At 42.2% G+C, this 18,368-nt stretch overlaps 1 protein-coding gene and 1 long non-coding RNA gene across 9 annotated transcripts in view; one reads left to right on the forward strand and one right to left on the reverse strand.

Moving 5' to 3' along the window:
- The window catches only part of cora (erythrocyte membrane protein band 4.1 like coracle), a 65,937-nt gene that overhangs the window by 23,442 nt on the left and 24,127 nt on the right, over positions 1-18,368 (reverse strand). The window lies entirely within an intron of this gene.
- Positions 10,370-15,342, forward strand: LOC111260094 (uncharacterized). Of its 3 annotated transcripts, none has more exons than XR_002680074.1 (3): positions 10,370-11,036; positions 13,607-13,933; positions 14,861-15,342. It is a non-coding gene; the product is annotated as an uncharacterized LOC111260094 (long non-coding RNA). The 3 variants fall into 3 exon arrangements; XR_002680075.2 differs by lacking the exon at positions 10,370-11,036 and adding an exon at positions 11,084-13,049; XR_002680073.2 differs by lacking the exon at positions 10,370-11,036 and having other exon boundaries at positions 11,046-13,933.

Here is an 18,368-nt window from a genome sequence, read left to right on the forward strand (position 1 = left end):
CCGCGGGGCAGATCCTTTAAAATTGACTCGACCAAATCCCTTCTCGTAATCAATTGGACAGCATATGGGAGATGGCCTGACCGGCCGAGCTTAGCATCGCCTGATGCCCCATCTTCACCCTGCGCACTCTTCAGCCTTTCACGAAGTCGATAGTTGAAGGCCCGGGTATAGATAGCAAAAAGTACTCTACAAAAATGGCGCTCATTTGTCATTTCCCAAATTATGGGGTTTGGGCGCTTGGCCGAGATCAGGAACCAGCTCGTTACTTTCATCACCATGGTCCTATGGGTCTGTATCTGCCCAATTCTCTATAAAGCGGAGTGGGCCACAACGACCAGCAGCAAACCCTCTATCTGTGTTAGAGCATTCGTATCTTGTGATCTCAAGCTTACTGTTTATTCTACTTTTTCGGCTGGTATATCAGGAGGACTCGAAACACCGCTGAAAGCTGAGGGCAAGTAGGTACCACAACAATGGCTCCGTCAGCTCTCTTAATACACGTTGCCACCGTAAAACGTGATGAGGCTAATCCTGTAATGTAATTATCTACGAAACTAGGCTAAGATCATATATAGGGCAAAGTAGATCTTAGAAACTCATTGGTTAATCTGCTCATTAAACCGTCAAAGTAAAAATATCAACAAACAGGTAGACTGCACTGCACTGCAACATTCAGTAATATCAAACATTACTGAGCTCAATTGGATAGTAACTGCGCAACAAGATGACGCGTAGATGTAGGCGTTTCAACTTACTAAAGTAAGTCGACGCCAAAACATGACCGCTGATGTATGTCATGTTTTTCTTTGATTATTTCTTGTTGTTTCAGTAAGTCGACAAACGACATTAACATAAGACTGAGTAGGGGTATGGAAAAAAGCTTTTTTTCTTTCTCTCCGAGTCAGAGAGCTTCCTGTAGATCTATTTCGACACAATTTCCTGACGTAAATATGGATGTCCTTAACGTCGCCCGCCTTAATCCCCACGACAAATGCAGAAATAACTCACGATATTTGAATTAGATTATTCTATTAATTCATATTGGAAACGAGGTACACCCTTTGATAACTTTGCTTTTAGTTTCTGCACACGCATGACAAGTGAGGCACAATTAAGCTTGGCGAAGTTTTCGTAACCTCGCCAGGATTGATTCTGTCTGTTACTACTGCATGCTTTACGTTGACGTATCATAATTTTCACGGTTCAGCGGCAGTAGGCACGCGTATTCCGATAGCTCGCACTACTTCTCTACATACCGAAGTTTAAGTACCCTTCGAGACTATCGTGTGCTGTCGTATTTTCTGGCTACCTGTATGTGTTCTAGCTAGAGTGTTCCACAGCTAAAATGTCAAGAAAAAGTTCCGAAACAGAGATTCAGTGGTGTTTTCAGTTACTTATGTCAGCCTAAAATGCGATCACATTTAAATAGCATGAACATCAGGCCACTGCCTCCCGCTACCTAGAATCAGAATGCCATATGCCCTGGGAAAGCGCAACCTATAAAACGTATAGCGAACAGCGGCTATTAGGATCAGCAACGCATTCAAGGGTCGGGGCCGGGATAGTTATGACCATGTCATTATGGCGAAAGGGGCTCGAATACTATATCTGAATTTGGAGTAGGAGTCCGTACGACAAGTGAGGCTTCGACGTTATACAACGATCCGTAATCACATACATACTTTTAGGTATATACGTTATTGCCATGTCGAATGAACAATCAGCCACACCATCTGTATCTCCTATTTAACACTAGGCTAGACAACTCGGCTATTGAAAGCACGACGAATACAAACATCAATTATTAGAAACGATAAGAGGTGGTCATCTGTTTTTCTTGGCGTACTGGCAGGGAAGCTAACGATATTAACGCAACAAGTCGAAGCTCTATAGTATATATCGTACGCAGAGATAAATTGTTTGTTTCAGCTACTATGCATCCAATCAGACACATCTGCATATAAATGTACGGTAAAGAGGCGAAAAGACCGAACCAAGGGCAGTTCGTCTTGTTTGAATGCATCGTCTGTCTCTGACTCAGTCGGGACGCGAACATGGCAGAGGCGCACGCCGGAACATAACGCCCGATCCACTCCACCACTCAAGGCGGAAGGCACGACCGTCTCAGCAGAACGCAATAGCGTCAGTAGCAACAATAAGAGTTTCAAAAACGGCCTTAAGCCTTTAGATCTATCAAACAATGCTGTGGCCACTGCGATACAGTCTACCACAGCAAAGGCACTTGATACATCTCAGCTTGAGCATTCACCCAACAAGGATCCAGAAAAGAAGCAACTTAGATGAGCGAAGGCGAGCAGGAACTCGATTTGCTATCGCGTTACTAGTTCTAGAAGTAGTAAATGAAGCTCTTTTTATACCGTAGATCTACCTTCCTGACTGCGCGTGTAATGTAAGAAACAGTCGATGTTAGTGATTCAATCGATGACGATTATTGAGCCCATGGTAGCTTTTGTTCGACGAGGGGGTGCTGTACGAAGGGCTGCTACCTAAGAGCAATGTAACTTTCAGCATACAACGATGGCACTGCATAGCCATTGTCTATTCGAGAAATGTTTTATATCCGGTACTTAAACCGACAGATACCTGGCTCTCGGCACTAAACGAAGTGTATATACACCGGACTCTGAACTGAGACCACGCTGTTTATATACGTTTAGATGCTACGTACGTTATCGTCTGCGAGATAGCTGTTGTTCGCTTGCAGATTCACAACGAACCCCCAAATGGCTAGAGGATTATATTTAGGCCGGAGTAAAGGTTCATTCAAAAGCAAAACGATTCGACAAAGTATCTACCTATCGAAAATTATCGATAGAAGATCCGCTGGCACAAGCGAATAATTGAAGTAATTTATCATCAGTAGCTCATGAGTCAATTATTACTATATTATATAGGGGAACTCGTAAATTGTTTTCATCCCGTATCTAAAATTGGTGGTCTAATAAATGACCGTTCGTTAAATCGTCGGATTGTTTACCGCTTGCGATAATTTATAAGTGCAGCTTTCTTTTCATTATCCATATACGTGGCTCACGTCCCTGGAGCCTACCACACGTCCTGCCATCTCACATTTTTTTAAATCTAACTTACGGCAAATTTTTCGTATAGTTCGGCCCTGTAAAATGAAAAAGTGTGGCACGCAGCAGAAAGTCGACATAGACGGTATTTTGATTGGCCTTTGGGCAAAATCATTCTAATTTATTTGAACGCATTGAATAAGCTGATGAGAAGGCTACTAGAGGCCGTGCAGAATAGGACGTTGATGGGATGACGTTGAGCGAGCGACCCCAGTCTGCTTTAACTAGGGTCTTCGCAGTGTAGTCCACAGCATCGACCCAAGACTTGATACGACTGGAAACATCGTCTTTTCCAATTCCCTATGGAACCTTACCTTTTTTAATTTTTACTTATGTCTGTTTTTAGCCGAGGCTAAACGCTAACCAAGATCTTGATCTTCACCTGGAAATGAATTACACTACCTGGAATGGCAGCGACACAGCCGACATGTTGCCTGTATTTCAAGATTTTTCTTATTAAAGAACCGATTAAGAGCCGCACCACTGTCGTTTGCTTGAAAACGTATACGGCATGATCTGGAACGAGGTTGAGCCCCCATGTTTTACTGCCCCTCGTTCTAAAATCGTAGCTGCTACAGTAAGGCAAAGGTTTATTTAACATTGTTTTTACTTGGTCATTAGCGATAACCCGTGATGACGCTATTGTTTTGTGACATCTGCCTTCCGTTGTGGTGTGGCTCGTCTTTAATTCCCCTTGTCTTTAATAACCCTATACTATTTACTAGCTAACATTCTTCTCACCACCAAACGCACAATAGATCGTGTGTGCCGCAACGGTTAGCACTGTAAATTTGTTTCTCGTTTATGATTTCATTTTTCAGTTATCAATTAGCTGTTTGCTGGTAGCTTGTTTGGCTGATCGAACGCGTCTTGTATCGATGTCGTCTTTCCGTTTCCATAGCATAACACCGAAACACAACATTATCGAGGTATGTCAGCGATCGTGAATGACTGTTTATCAGCAGCAAAAACTGCTGGTGCTGCCCTAGATGTTCATCTGTCGTTGCTTTTGCCTTTAGGTCCGCGGCGATCTTCTTACCAGTTACCATTCACAGACACAGCGTGAATTGTATCGCCGGTTGCTAACTCTTGTTTTTTCTTGGCGTCAGTGACGGCGGAAGGGACTCACCCTCATTTGTCTGTCAACAAGCCTTAGCCAGCATACGCCATTAGTCTCCTCCAGTCTCGAGCAAGCAGGCCAACATAAGCACACGTAAAAGAATCCACTCATACGTTATTCGATGACAATGATGCTGGTGGTCATAGTGATGGCAAACGGTTCGGGTGACGACGTGCCCGCCCTATGCTCGCTGTTCACCTACACGGTGAAACGATTTCTATCAAACAGCTTTAAGGAACGAACAGATAGAGAGACAAACGTATCCCTTACGCTGACGGCACAACTTCTACAGCAGGGCGGCTACTGATAGGCAGCGCTGGTAACAGGGGGCAAATTAAATTGGTAGATTACTCATATCGAATAAAAGATACCAGAGTCGCTGCTGTTGCAGTCGCAGTTTGTTTGCGCTTCCCGAGAACGGGCAACGAAAAGGCCACAGTTAGCCGTATCGTTATTTCGCGTTTCTAACGTAGTCGAAGTATTATATTCTGTTTGTTGGTAGCATTATTGACTACGATCGAGGACAGGAAACGTCACCGTCCGCGGAGGTAGCGCAGATGGTGTTGCCCTCAAATAGAAAAAAACTCATACATTTCTCAAAAAACAATAATAATAGATCAATGCCAATGACCTTCTGTCGTCCGAAAAGGTCTTGCCCACATGCAAATACTTATTGTGTATGCATGTGATGTAAGGTATATTTGCTCTCTATGACCAATGTATATGGAAAATACTACTCAGATACTCTGTAAGTCAAGTATAAAGCAAAGCTATGAAAAAATATATCCATATTCATACAATTTTTACGTTAAGGTTTTCTTAAGACGTCAGGCAATAGTTCAAACGGCTGGCTCCCAGCTGGACACGAAGTTTCTCTACGCTCGGATTAAAATTTGGGCCGCCAAAAATTTCTAAGTTTGGCAGGTAACCACGCTATTATCTGCGCTATTGCGGGGACTAAGGTGATGAAACTAGCTAAGTCGTACGAGTCATTAAAGGAAGCCCTACAGACTACGTCGATTCAAGGAGAACTATAGCCCTTCACGCGCCTTATAATACAGTTACCAGTGTTGGCTATTCCAAACTTAGCTTCACGATCCAGAATGGGCTGTCATATTTTATCCATATGTATATATATATATATATATACATTTCTTTATATACATGAGTAGCGATGGCGGCGTAGATAAGCGTGAAGCTAAATGAAAAGCCATCTTATAGATGAGCGCGCTTGTTTAATATATCATTAATTTATGATTATTTCACAATGGAAGTAAACAGAAATTATAGTTTCGCAATTTTAGATCGACTGCAACAGGGACCAGTTATTATTACTGTCCTGTTAATGACGAGATTGAAGACCTAGTGGGCTCTAACAGATAAGCCTTAGAATAGTAATCGTAAGGAAATGTGCTGACTCTGCAAAAAAAAGGTATGCACTCTATTTCAAGCAGTGTGCTACAATTAAGGCCCCCTATGTTGTTTAGATAGAGCTCTCCTAGCCTTTTTAAATCGCGATGTCGTACTGCGGTTACGTTCATTGGTCGTTCTTTACAGAAGTAGGTATTTGTCCACTCTGGACATGTAAGCGTCACTCGGTCGCATCACTTGTTCAATACAAAAGAAGCAAAAACATTTATATATTTCGATAACACATAAACCATATATATCTATAATGATGTCGAACATTTGTATGTAGAATGTTTTTGGCTCACGTAAAAAGAGATAAAAGATTAGGTTCATATTCAGAGGTTGACTTCGTTTTTGCTAATAGCCGTATTTAGAACTATTTTATCACTTTACATATTTTATTGCTGTTTTATTATGCGAATGAGCCCTTGAGAAACGATAGACGAATATATATGAACGTTTATGAGCGCAAAATGTACCGAGAATTTACAACGATTTAATTGACGTGACAGGACAGATCGGCGGAGGAAGATAGTGTCCTACATCGCCATTGACTCTTGCGGAATTTTCAAGTCGTAATAGAGTGGACGCTGCTCGGGTCTGCCCGGTAATAGGGTCGATCTGATAGCCCATTCAATTTCGCTCAGACTTAGCCGCCAGATGCAGACGATTGTTTGACAATTGATGCGAACGCCTCTAACGGAGACCGCATAAGTTACAAATAACCGTTATATTAAAAGCGGCGATCGTTCATATATGTTTACATGCAAATCGAGGATATAAATATTTATGATCGACTGAAAATGTTTCTCATCATGGCTTATAATCATACGCAAATTCTTCAGCTTTCGGTTCGAAGAGAAAAGTGAGCAGCCTATTTAAACGTCCTCAGTATATTTGCCTTAGGGTTCCATAACAATATGTGCTATTCTATTCCATAGATGGACTTTAAGCCAACACAGTAGCGCTATGGCGTGCTAGTCCTGCTTTCCGTTCATTTTTGGGTCGGCTTGTCCTCCTACCTACCTGCCTACCCATTTCTGATTAAGCGTCGTTCCTAAAATTGTATCTATTTGCTTCCCCGTTTTCGCTTAGCTTTCGAAATTCAAACTCCACGCAAGTCGTGCTACTTTACTCCGTCGTTGAGAGCTCACAAACTGAAAAAAAGGACCCCAAACTGTTCTTGCAAAAGGTAAGCAAAATTTTACCGCCTTCGCAGTACAGAGCACCTCAACAAAGAACTATAACAAGTTGCTCTATCTTTATCTGTGTTTCATAAACAGATTGAAATCCACTCCAAATCAGGCAAATACAAAACTCAGGCCAGACGGTGAAGTTGGCAAAACTGTTATCACTTTCAAAGAGCATTAAATAGATACACTCACCATGTGCTTCAATAGTCAATGTAGGATTGTTTATATCCATCCTAGCTAGAAAAAAAAAAAAGCAACTGACGTCTGAGACGTCTATTTGTCACGATTAGCAGAACACTGCAAACACATTATATTATAGAAGTTCATAAATATTACCGAGTTTGATACGCGGATTTGAACTTTGTACGGCGCGCTATACCAGTATCGATAAGCGCTAGCTTTCCTCGTTACCTTTCAGGAATATCATTATTTCTCCAAGCTCAATATTTCAAATGTGGCAAACAATATACCTCACTTGATACGGGCAGAAAGCTTCCGGCACTGTTTCTAGCAAGTCCCATTGATTTTTTACTAATTCGAGCGTATCGAGCCTTCCTCAGAACTAGGCAGCACTTATCGAACAAGTTTAGAGTGGGTAGAAAGTCAAGAGATCAGACTATATGTTTTGCAGGATAAGCGGTCACTGCTAATTCTAATAACACTATATAAATTTCTATTAATGATGCATACGGAATAAATTCGGAAAAAAAATTAAATGCGGAACAAAAGCATTATTAAATGTATTTTGCTTTGTATAAAACTTCGATGTACGACAGTATTAGATTATTCCTTTGAAACATCGACTCCCAGAAACGTTCAGCCTGCTGATAGCTAGAACAAGCCGGCTAGAAGAGACCTTCTTTTTGCCATAGTAGAAAATCCGCAGTGTTAAATTGTTTCTGCTTGCTAGGTCTATCTGTCTAATTTCATATTGTCCTATATAAGTGCACGAAAAAGATTTACTTTGGTTTTTATTTATACCCGTACGCTATTGCCGCCATTTATCGATCGGTACTTAGCAAGCCATACTGTAGATACTATTACACCAATCTATAACGCTTTCCTTTACAATATTAATACGTATGCCTATTTTGCAAAATTTAAAAATGAAAATGATAGCACCATATATGCGTAGTATTTTTCTTTCATATGGTTACGAACAACTGTTCCCCCACCGACCGAACCCCCTCTAAAGACTGTTCGTCGTGTTTGCGAAACCAACATTTGTTTGGAGCTATTCAAATTAGCCCGCAACGCTACAGGCAGGAATCAGTAAGTGATGCATCGTGCTAATTCCTGTTTGACTACTCCGTAAGGCTACAAGAGACAATAATAGCGGCAAGATCGGCTATAAATCGTTGCTAGTAGTGGTCATTTCTATATATATATATATATATTTTGTTTTTTTGCATAGATCTTTGTGCACATGCTAACAGCATAATCGCTCACGAACTACCGTCCTGTGCACTGTCCGCGGGCGTACAACTCTATCTGCTATCCATCTCCAATCAACCGACTAGAGACTTCCGTCCCAAATCTTCGTCAGCAACCTCCAGCTCCCCAGCACAAAGAAACTACGTGTTAGCATACACAAGGTTAATCTACTGTCTATTATTTTCGCAACCAATCGCCAGTACCAGATGTGGGAATAACTTCGAAATGTTCGGAGCGTATCTGCTGGTCGACGATTTTGAATCGTTGTAATGCGGGCCAATATGCTTTTTGGTATTTTTTTATGCTATTTCTGCACGACTGCTAACCGATCAGAATGGCTGGATGTTTGCCGTTTCTAGTTTTCCGGCATAAACGTAGTGCACCAATAAAAACACTGAAACTCCATGGATCCCTAGATATGCCGATTCTCTAAAATTTGCAGAATAATTGTTTATAATAAAACTATATTTCCCCTCAACTCGATGACTCCTCAAATGTCAACATCTACCTTACTTATTAACAACATCGACATTTGGTTTATTAAGCTTAATTAACTTGGGTGAATTAGCGGATTGGTTTAGACTATGGCTTGCTAGCCCAAAATTCGGGCTTCCCATCATCACTGGTCATGTGTTACCCTTCAATTCAACGTGAATCAGCTTCCGCCTCCCCACCTCCTGTGCCTTTCGAGTGCGAGATCTTGTCGGTTACATTGTGCTATGTGTGTACAGTTCAACTATGGCCGCAATTGATAATCAAACCAAAGCTTAAGAATGAATAGTCGAAAGAGCGTTTGGAGGTAATGGACCTGTACGGACCGACAGCGCTCATCGGGAGGCTACAAGTTTCTACCTACTGTCCTGCCTTCCGCACGCCTGCCGAACGGTCTAAGGTGTTCATCACCTTATTGCCCCATCGTCGACTTCTGAGATTTGTCCGAAGCATTTGCCAATCGCTGACAAATTCCTTTTATGTGGGCCTCAGCGGAAGCAATTACCATTACTTCGTAGGTATCATCGATACGTAACTAATATGTATCGAAGAGTTCCGTTATGGCTTTAGTATTCACATTTTATCAATTTGGTTCTCAATTTTGCAGCGCTGATACTGTTTCGCTACTGTAGACCTAATCTTGTATAAACCGTGATCTGTGATCATCTGATATCACCTATCGCGCTATGTAACTAAAATATCTCGAAAGAAAATTTTTAAGCTTTCAACCTTGTACTCCCACATCGATACCAATGATAAATTAGTTCTAATTCATCGGTATAGGTATTTCTCATTATGGATTCTTTAACGAAGAGATTTATGGTCAAAATAGCCATTGGATCAATTTGATCGTAATCCGCAGATCGATGATACGCTGAGATAAAGTCAGGCTTTATCCACACGCTTTTATCGCTTAGAGCTCGCGCAGGGGAACATGTCTACTTTATGACGCGATCCCTCCAATTTGTATCTATATGCCATCGTTTCCACGAGTCCCTGCTTGACGAACGTGATGAGGTATCACATAGAGTAAACATTGCTACTTCTGTGATATTGGATTTCCAAGTAAGGACACAATATTCGCCTGTATGTGCTGCCAGAGATATAACTTGTTTGTACGTATAATAGACGGAACCTCAAGGTGTCGAACCGCAGTTTCTGCCACCAATGCTTCTACCAAGAAGCTTTGACCGGAACTCCCAGTGGGATAAAAACATAAACATTGTTATAAACGGAAGGTCGGTCACTGTAGACTTCTTTCTTAAGGTACTCGGTAAGCCGGTATCTTGCCTTTAGATATTTTGATGCCAGCCATCTCAAACAGCTTCGACCATGTCATAGTAATAATGCACTATTGTTGTTCTTATATGTGTAAATAAAATGTGAGTCTAAAAAGATAGAAAAGATAGACTTTGATTACTTTTGCTAGGCAAGCACGGCTTGATAAGAGAAACTTGCATTGAGAAAATCTCATATACTAAAGGCCACTCAAAACTACCCGCATTCCGTTTCCGGTATGATTACACTATCAGCTATGTAACACGCAGCACTAGTTCTATAAGTACTTGTACTTGCAGCCTTTGAATCGAGTGTCTATTTAACCGTCAACAACAGGACGAGGATGGCTTCAATCTCGGACATAGTGTGCAACCGACCTGTCAGTAAACTCTTACCTTTGCTAATACTCCCTTTTTCAGTTCAGTGCCATGTGTCTCACTATTGAGCCGTACCGATGTCGTCGACAGCAGAAAGTAACAAGCAGATGCAACACGATGTCATGCCATGTATGACCGGGTGCCGGCGGTTGGATCGTGCCACCACTCAAATTCCGTGACATCATGGAACGCCAACGACTGAACCTTTTCGATTGGATAGGCCGCGTGGGAGCAGGAAAGGAGTGTCCTACATTGAAATGCACCGGAAGCTAGTTATCGGCCGCTATCAATCATGCAATTACTACTGGAATAGCGTTGCGCATGACTGCCTCATAGATACTCAATCGTTATTCGTTATCCATTGCAAAGATTGAACGTGACGATAGTAGAACGTTTTCTTAGCTTTCCGTGTTTTTTTCGCCCTCGCTCGTTGTTGGATGGCAAATCACTACTTCCATTACAATTACACTATACGGAACTGAGAGCATCATTGCCAGGAACGCCTTCTGCCAAAAAATATATATAACGGAACTGCGATTTTATCGCACAGTTATTAGCAAAGCCGGGCTGTTTTCCCTCTTCGCGTTGGTTTCCATGAAAACTACGCTTTATGCACGGATCGGCAAAATTAACGGTAACCGTAGTGAGCACATAAGTAGGTATTCAGCCCTTTCAAACAGCCACGAAGCATCATCAAATGAGACTTGTCACTATAAGCAGACGACAAGCACACAACATCGTGTGCGGTCACCGGATGCACAGTTTACGTTAGCGATTGTCAGCTATCGATTAGCGTTGTAACCATAGTTTATGACGCTTTTCTGATGATGATGATCAGACAACGATCTTTATAGGCATAAATTGTTGTATTATGTTAGAAGAAATCGAAACAAATTGGTTTGGAACACACTTATGACGCGAAATCAAGGTTTAGTACCATATTCGATAGACGCAGACCTCGTTATGAACTTACGTCAGCTTGTGCGGCTCGAACTCATATGAAGCCATTTTGATAGGAAAAGAGCGAGGGAAAAACATAGATAGAGATGAAAAAAATCTGTTTTTGTTGACGTCATCATCGTCCCGCAAGATACAGCATGTAAACAAATAGACAGAGGCGAAGCGTCTTCGTAGCGACCGGCCCAAGCAGCCAGGCCCGAAATGGCCTAACGCAATCATCGAAAAATTGTGCGCATCTGTGACAATAAATACTGCGATTCTTTGGCCATTCGTGAAACCTTCGAAACGGATATTTCGAAGCTTTCACGAAGGGATGGCGCATAGACGTCCTTGAATGCAGTCCGATTCTGGCGATATGCTCGCCTGGTCTTTTATCGGAAGAATTGACTGTAGGCCCGGGCTGTACGACCTCCCGTTCCGTCAGATGTTGAAGTGACGCATAAATCTAAGAAGTTTAAAGTGGGGGATGATTATCCGAAATGTCGATTTCCCAAATCGAGGAAACCTGTTCAAATCGGAATTATGCTCCTGGTTTTCCTTGTATGTCCGACTTAACCAGGCAGTTGGTTGAGGTGAAGCAATGAAAAATGCACCCGAGATTCACTGAGATCGTCTGATCGGTTAAAGATAGTATTTATCTTTTTTTACTCTTTACCTAATCCTTAAATAGTTGTCACCGAAATGCAATGCTCTGCCATTCATGGCGTCTTTTTGAGTTAATAAGCAACTCTGAATCGAGCACAACAAACGTTCATTTGCTCGGCTGTGTCAGACGATCGCATCAGAATTCCGAAGCTCAGCATCAACAAACACCGTGTTCACTGCATCTGAGGCGATCATTGCAGTCATCTACTCAGTTGGAAAGATAAAAAGACAAACGCAATCGCACGCTTCTACTTGTGACGTTTTCTTCAATGCCGGGCTTTCAGCTCGCCTGTGTTTATGGCTATTTTTCGATTGTCTGTTTGTCGGTCCGATTATTTCGCCTTTCTCCGAGTAGTTCTGCACGTTGATGCTCAGTTGACTAAACTGTCAAAAAATCACACACACAGCCGTTTACGTCGATTACGCGATTTCTTCAGAAGATCGTTGATTCGGTGACGAACCAGCTTTCGAGCATAGTGAAATAGCTTCTAGTTTTTGTCTCCTGGCCGTTCACAATGCGCCATAAGATGGACTGCGATGAGGGTAGCAAAGGATAGAGCCAGGCCAGCCGTAAGAAGCACCAAAAGGCGTGACCGACCGCTGGTTTTGCTTGCCACGAAACCATCAAGAACTATTGATCAGCCAAAGTAGCGTCCATAGCCCTCGTATTCTACGCGTCGATTCGTTGGGAAATTAGAGACCCACATTAAAGACTTACTTGAAAATGGTAGCGGGCTGCGAATCTTGAAAGGATCACTTCACATATAACATCAGTGCTAATTAATTGAAAAAATAGCTTAAATAGTATTCAGAGTTCTAAAATGATAAGATATGAAGAAAAAGTATACTTCGCGTCTTTCCTTGCAGTAAATTTTTCGGACGTATCAGTTGATTGTCTGTCTGTTTGTGTCTAAGTTGTAAGTTTAAAAATTTCATTCGTTATGGCCTCCATGACACTACATACTAACTAATGCAGCTGAACATAATCTAAACGCATCAGATGAACGCATACCGGGAAGTTGAACTTCTTCGATATTAAACGGTAAGACTATAGCAACGTATCTGTGGATACGTACGAAAATAGAGAAACGATCTACACAGCTATTTGTGCAGTGAAAGGCCACAAATTTAAAAAAAAAAAGTACAAGGTAGTATTACAAACAAAAACAAGCATACGTGGCGGCCAGCTGCGAAACTCCACAATGTTCACTACAACAGTGCCTACAGGAGTATGCGACCGATGTTTTTGAAATTGAGCGTGTTCTCAAGAAAAAAAAATACCTTTAGTTACAATTTTCAATCTTTGGGTGTTGAATCCCGCCTAGCAGCCAGCAATCGGGGCAAGATTTTTATCAGCACGGTCCTCTCGATATTATCCGATGGCTTCTTGACTGGTCTAGCAACTTTACCAGCGGAACGACTTTTTAGACGACAACAATAGGAACTACCTTCTTACCGTTATTGATGTATGTATCCACCGTTAAACAAACCTGTTATGAACAGTCTCTATCGAAATCGCAGTTTGTCAGCTGTTACTTGCTCGATAAGCAGTTAATTTTGTTTCTGTTCTTATCGCCCTCGTCGCCCTCCCCTGCGCAGACACAAGACAGAGCAGGACAAAAACGCTGTAACACCAGTTAAATCATCACCAGTTGGATACACAATCAGCGCAGCATCATCAGTGGTCGATCAGAGATGGTAATATCGTTGGTGGCCAAAAGTGAACGTGGCGACAACATTACCACCCTCGACGTTTTTGCCTGTTTCTGCTACAGTGCCTAACTCGCTGCCATAGCAATGCAAACCTTTTTACTGGTAATTGTCAACGTCATCGAGTAAGCTGGCCATGGTAGTATCAAACGAAAATACCGAAAGCAGCTCCAGCGCTGGACAGACGGACGGCTACGCAGTATGCGGAAATCCTCGGTAAGTATTTGGTAGCGGCGGTAGCAGCAGATCCACGATACCATTGTTTACATTGCTGCCACTGGTCGTATAGCTACTTGGCAATGTGGCGCGTAGTGAAAACAGGCAGATACGAAACGAGAGGACGCCGCATCTCTCTGAAGGGCGTTGACGACAACGTTTGTCGTAAGAAGGTCCACCACCGAATGGTCGGGCGCCTTAGGCCGAGTCTTCAGCGCGTATCGGCGCAGTGTATCCGATCATAGCAACACTGCCACAACCAATAGATATCAAAAGCTTCATACTGGTACAACGCCAAATATGGCATTCATCATAATTTCGAAATTCACTGAAGAACCATGCAGGAGATTGACGAGCAAGAATACTTATTTCGAGTGCCGGGTACTAAGCTTGTGAACTGAATTTAGCCGTACAATTGTCAGTTAGTATAGAAAAGATGCAGTGTAGACTCAGTCCACGCCCAAAGTTATTCTGATACATACAAAACTGTAGGGGCAAAACAATTAGCATTTGTCAAGTATTGGCCCGTGACATGTTTACTGATGAACTTCAGCCGCGGTCGCTAGTTGCCATCATTACGCAATGAGAAAGTTTGGAGCGGACACAAGTTTTTGCTACTGAGCAAATGTTCGTGTACCAACTCAACGAGATAAATGCGTTGCGTCCTACTTATTCAGCTCGTTCTGACTTCGAGCATTTAAATATCAGATCTAGTTAGCAGAGTGTTCATTCAGTTGACAAACTTATATTGATAATATATTTGTTACGGTAGGCAGACGATGTCTCATGGTTATTGACATTCTCCCCCCGATCGTTACGATAGCTTCGGAAGCTGTGGCGGAAAGATTCTCGATAGAATCACCGTCAGGAAGACCAAAACTCGACTTTTGTTCAGGCATGTACATCTTTTCTGTATGAACATTCCAGAGTCTTGAAAATCGATCCCGTGGACTCGGAGACGAATGCTTAAGCAGGAAGCCAAGACTGACTGGTCTGTCCTACTTCGTAAACATAAAACGGTCCCACCTAAGCATTTGCAGGACACGTCTGCCCAACCTTATTGGTCTACAGGTAGTTTATAGCGAAAATCGGATGAATAATCCTGCCTGAAAAGGCAGCCCAAACGGTTTTGCTTATCTGGAAAGATTGGAATCGCAGACTTCATTTTTTGCCTTAGCCTTAAGACTGATCTACTACACCTAAACACAAATGTGACTAACCTCCCGAAAGGGCCCAGATAAAGACAGCTGGAAAAGCAGCACCAAAACAATAATAACCTTAATAAATAAGACGATAATTTATTTATTCGGTATTTAGAATTTGAAGAAGATTATTAAAATGGTCTATTGTATACGTCCTTTGTCGACTATTAAAACCATACAAATAAACTTTCAATGATAGTTCTTATAGTTTTCGGACTATTGTTTCGTATGCTACATTGCCAGACACAAAGCCAAAACAATCTCATAGTCAGTATAATTATAGTTACGTTGTTTTTCGTGCTGAAAAAACATACCATCTAAACTAGATAGGAATATAGTAAAACAGCATAAGCATCTGTTCTTTTGAAACTAAAGTCTTCTTAGCTTGTGGCAGGAATTGGACGAATCAAAAGGGAAGTTTCATTTAATTTGTACAACCTCGGGACCTCTATGCCGTAGGGCAATTAGGCTCTATAACAAGGCTGCAGTCAAGAACGAGGCACTATAGGCGTTCGTATCTTGCAATGAACATAGCGTCCTTTAGTGGCGCTATGACCTGGCTCGCAGCTTTCCACAGAATCTATCATCGGACGGCCTCACTTCGCAAGCTGCATTTAAGCGATAATTATGCTTTGAAAAGAACCTCAATTTGCCCCATTTAGCAGCAGCGCTAAAATACATTCTTGTACCGTATTCGTGTATCGTCACCTTGTCGTCCCATTGAGCAGAGTGGGATAAATGTACAGCCTATGATATGATCAGCCCACCTGAATAAACACAGGGTAGAAGGTCGCCATGCATTCATCGTCCTACTTACAAAAGTCTTACAGATGCTCTAACCAAGCCTTATCAAGTCTTATATATGCTTGGTGACGTAAGAAAGACGCAGCGACGGGCCAAATGTCCTAAACCATGTCTTGGCATTGGAGATCATTACAACTGCAGAGAACCGCTCGTTTGAATATTTAATTCAATTAAATTATTCTACTTAAGTAACAAGAAAAGGTGGGCTATATTCGTAACAGCGTTAGCCAACGACCTGCCCCAGTAGAAGGAGTGGCAGGAGAAAGGAAGCTCTGTCATCATTTTCGGCCCACGCTGCGATTTCAACTAACTTGCTTGAATACCTATTGTTTTTGCACGGGTATCATAGCAGCCAATCATAAACAAAGTACACATGTTAAATATAATAAATAAATAATTTTTTAAAGATAAAGAGAGACCACGCCGTTTTTGCATCGATGTGTTAATGCCTTTTTGTTGCAGATAGCTGATATAAAACTGTGTTAGTTACTGGTCACTACTGGTAACCTTGATAAGTCTAAAATTAGCCTTATATTAAATCCTCGCAACTATTTTTTAGGTTATAACGAGAAGCTGAACGAAGTGTCTAAAAAAAACGGCCTGTGCAAGCAAAAGCAAAGGGCGGGCTGTCCGCGTGCTAGCGCTAAAAAAATGGCGCAGAACTTTTGGATCTTCTCAGCTAGCGGTGGATGAGATTTTACAAATTTACTTTCGCTCATCCCGTTATTAATAATCGCGTTCTCATAACCGACGAGTGGCTCCCAGTGAAGGTCAAATTATGTAAAAGTAAAATGGAAGCATCTTTTTGGAGCGAACGCAAAACGTACCCCGCACCCGCACACCGAGGTCCCCATACACAGAGCCGATATGAACGTCCGGACCTGAAAGCATTCTTGCCTCGTCTGTCCTTTTTTGAAAACTGAAATATTAGGAAGCCGCTTGACGCCACTTGAATTGTTCAAATTGAAAAACCAACAAACTGGCCAGTCGAGTGAGACAGATCTGCCAAGCCAGCGGCTCCACTACCTGCTTCTTGCCTCCCAAAAAATAAGCAATGAAGCTCATGGAAACGCCCCCACCTCCTCACGTTGTCGGAAAGCGTGTTGCAGCGGCGGAAGCACAGCAGCGCCACCCAGTGGCGCTTATGTAAAGAAACAGTTTACCACCGGTATGAAATCGTGCACAGCCTGAGCGAACCGGGTGTCCCAGGCAAACTCCGTGCGTATTCAAGTCTCACTTCATTAACTTACCATGTTTTCTTGATTGGTGCTTCCAAGTGATATTATCCATGTTCGATGGACGTTACTTCATTCAATGCATAAAAAGCAGCGAACTTGCTCTGTGTGCATTGCTTCAAGATCTGCATGAAACTCACATTGGTGCTTTAAGAGCTGAACTCGAAATAACTTTACTCAAACAAGCCAACTGAACTAGAAGTGTTTATACATTGATAAGTACGGTAACTAGTATTATTATTACTATATATAGTACACGAAGCAACATCTTCTGCTTACAGCCAGGCATGGTGAAAGTCAGTCACCTGGCAGGCTTTTACAGAATATACGAAAGGCCCTTGAAAGCGCCTGGTAGTACCACATTACCGTTGAGGGACTTCTGCTTCTGCGAACAAACGGCCACTAACATGCTGAATCGAACAAGACAAGCACTAGTGGATTTCCGGAGTGTCATCACCGCCGAGACAATCGCCGACGAATCGTCCAAACGGGCAGCTTCGGCGCCTATAGAGCTGTCATACCGTACGCTCGTAGAATTTATGTTAGCCCTTTCGAACCGCTCAAATGCTCATTACTTTCGGCAGGAACTGAGTTCGTCAACAAGACTTGCTCAGGAGCCCGTAGCAGGAACACATCTTAATATAACGTTTCTAACTGGCCTGCGCATATGAATTTCAAATGAAGGTGATTTTGCCTAAATTAAGGAATATGCAAGTTTCAGTAAATACGTTTGCTTGAGGCAGATTTAAATGTTCTATTTGTTACATAAGCTTATTCCGCTTTATAATGATGCCGCGGAGTAATTTATTTAAACGTTGGCCCTATTTTTGCCCTAGAGACGACCGCTGCCTATGACAAACTGAAGGCTACTGCAGTACTCTCAAACCAGTATTGCTAGAATTAACAGAAAAGTAATATTCGTTACTTTTTTTTATTCATTCTTCTCCATGTTTGTTTGCTGCAATGGCGCCCATGTTCTCTTTTGCTAGTTTACTGTTGGCTCTTGTTGTTTGCATTAACAGTTCACTTATCCTTCAACAAATATCCCGAATCAACGAAGTCTTACCGGCTGCATTTTACTCCGCCTCCTCATGTATCCACGTATCAGACCATACAGACAGCGTCAGACATTGTATTGTCCTTGTTCAGTTGACAAGCGTGTCACGCCGAAGTCGAAACGAACGGCCAAACCAA

This window comes from Varroa jacobsoni, unplaced genomic scaffold (genome assembly GCF_002532875.2).
Source record: "Varroa jacobsoni isolate VJ856 unplaced genomic scaffold, vjacob_1.0 scaffold_399, whole genome shotgun sequence".
NCBI lineage: Eukaryota > Metazoa > Arthropoda > Arachnida > Mesostigmata > Varroidae > Varroa > Varroa jacobsoni.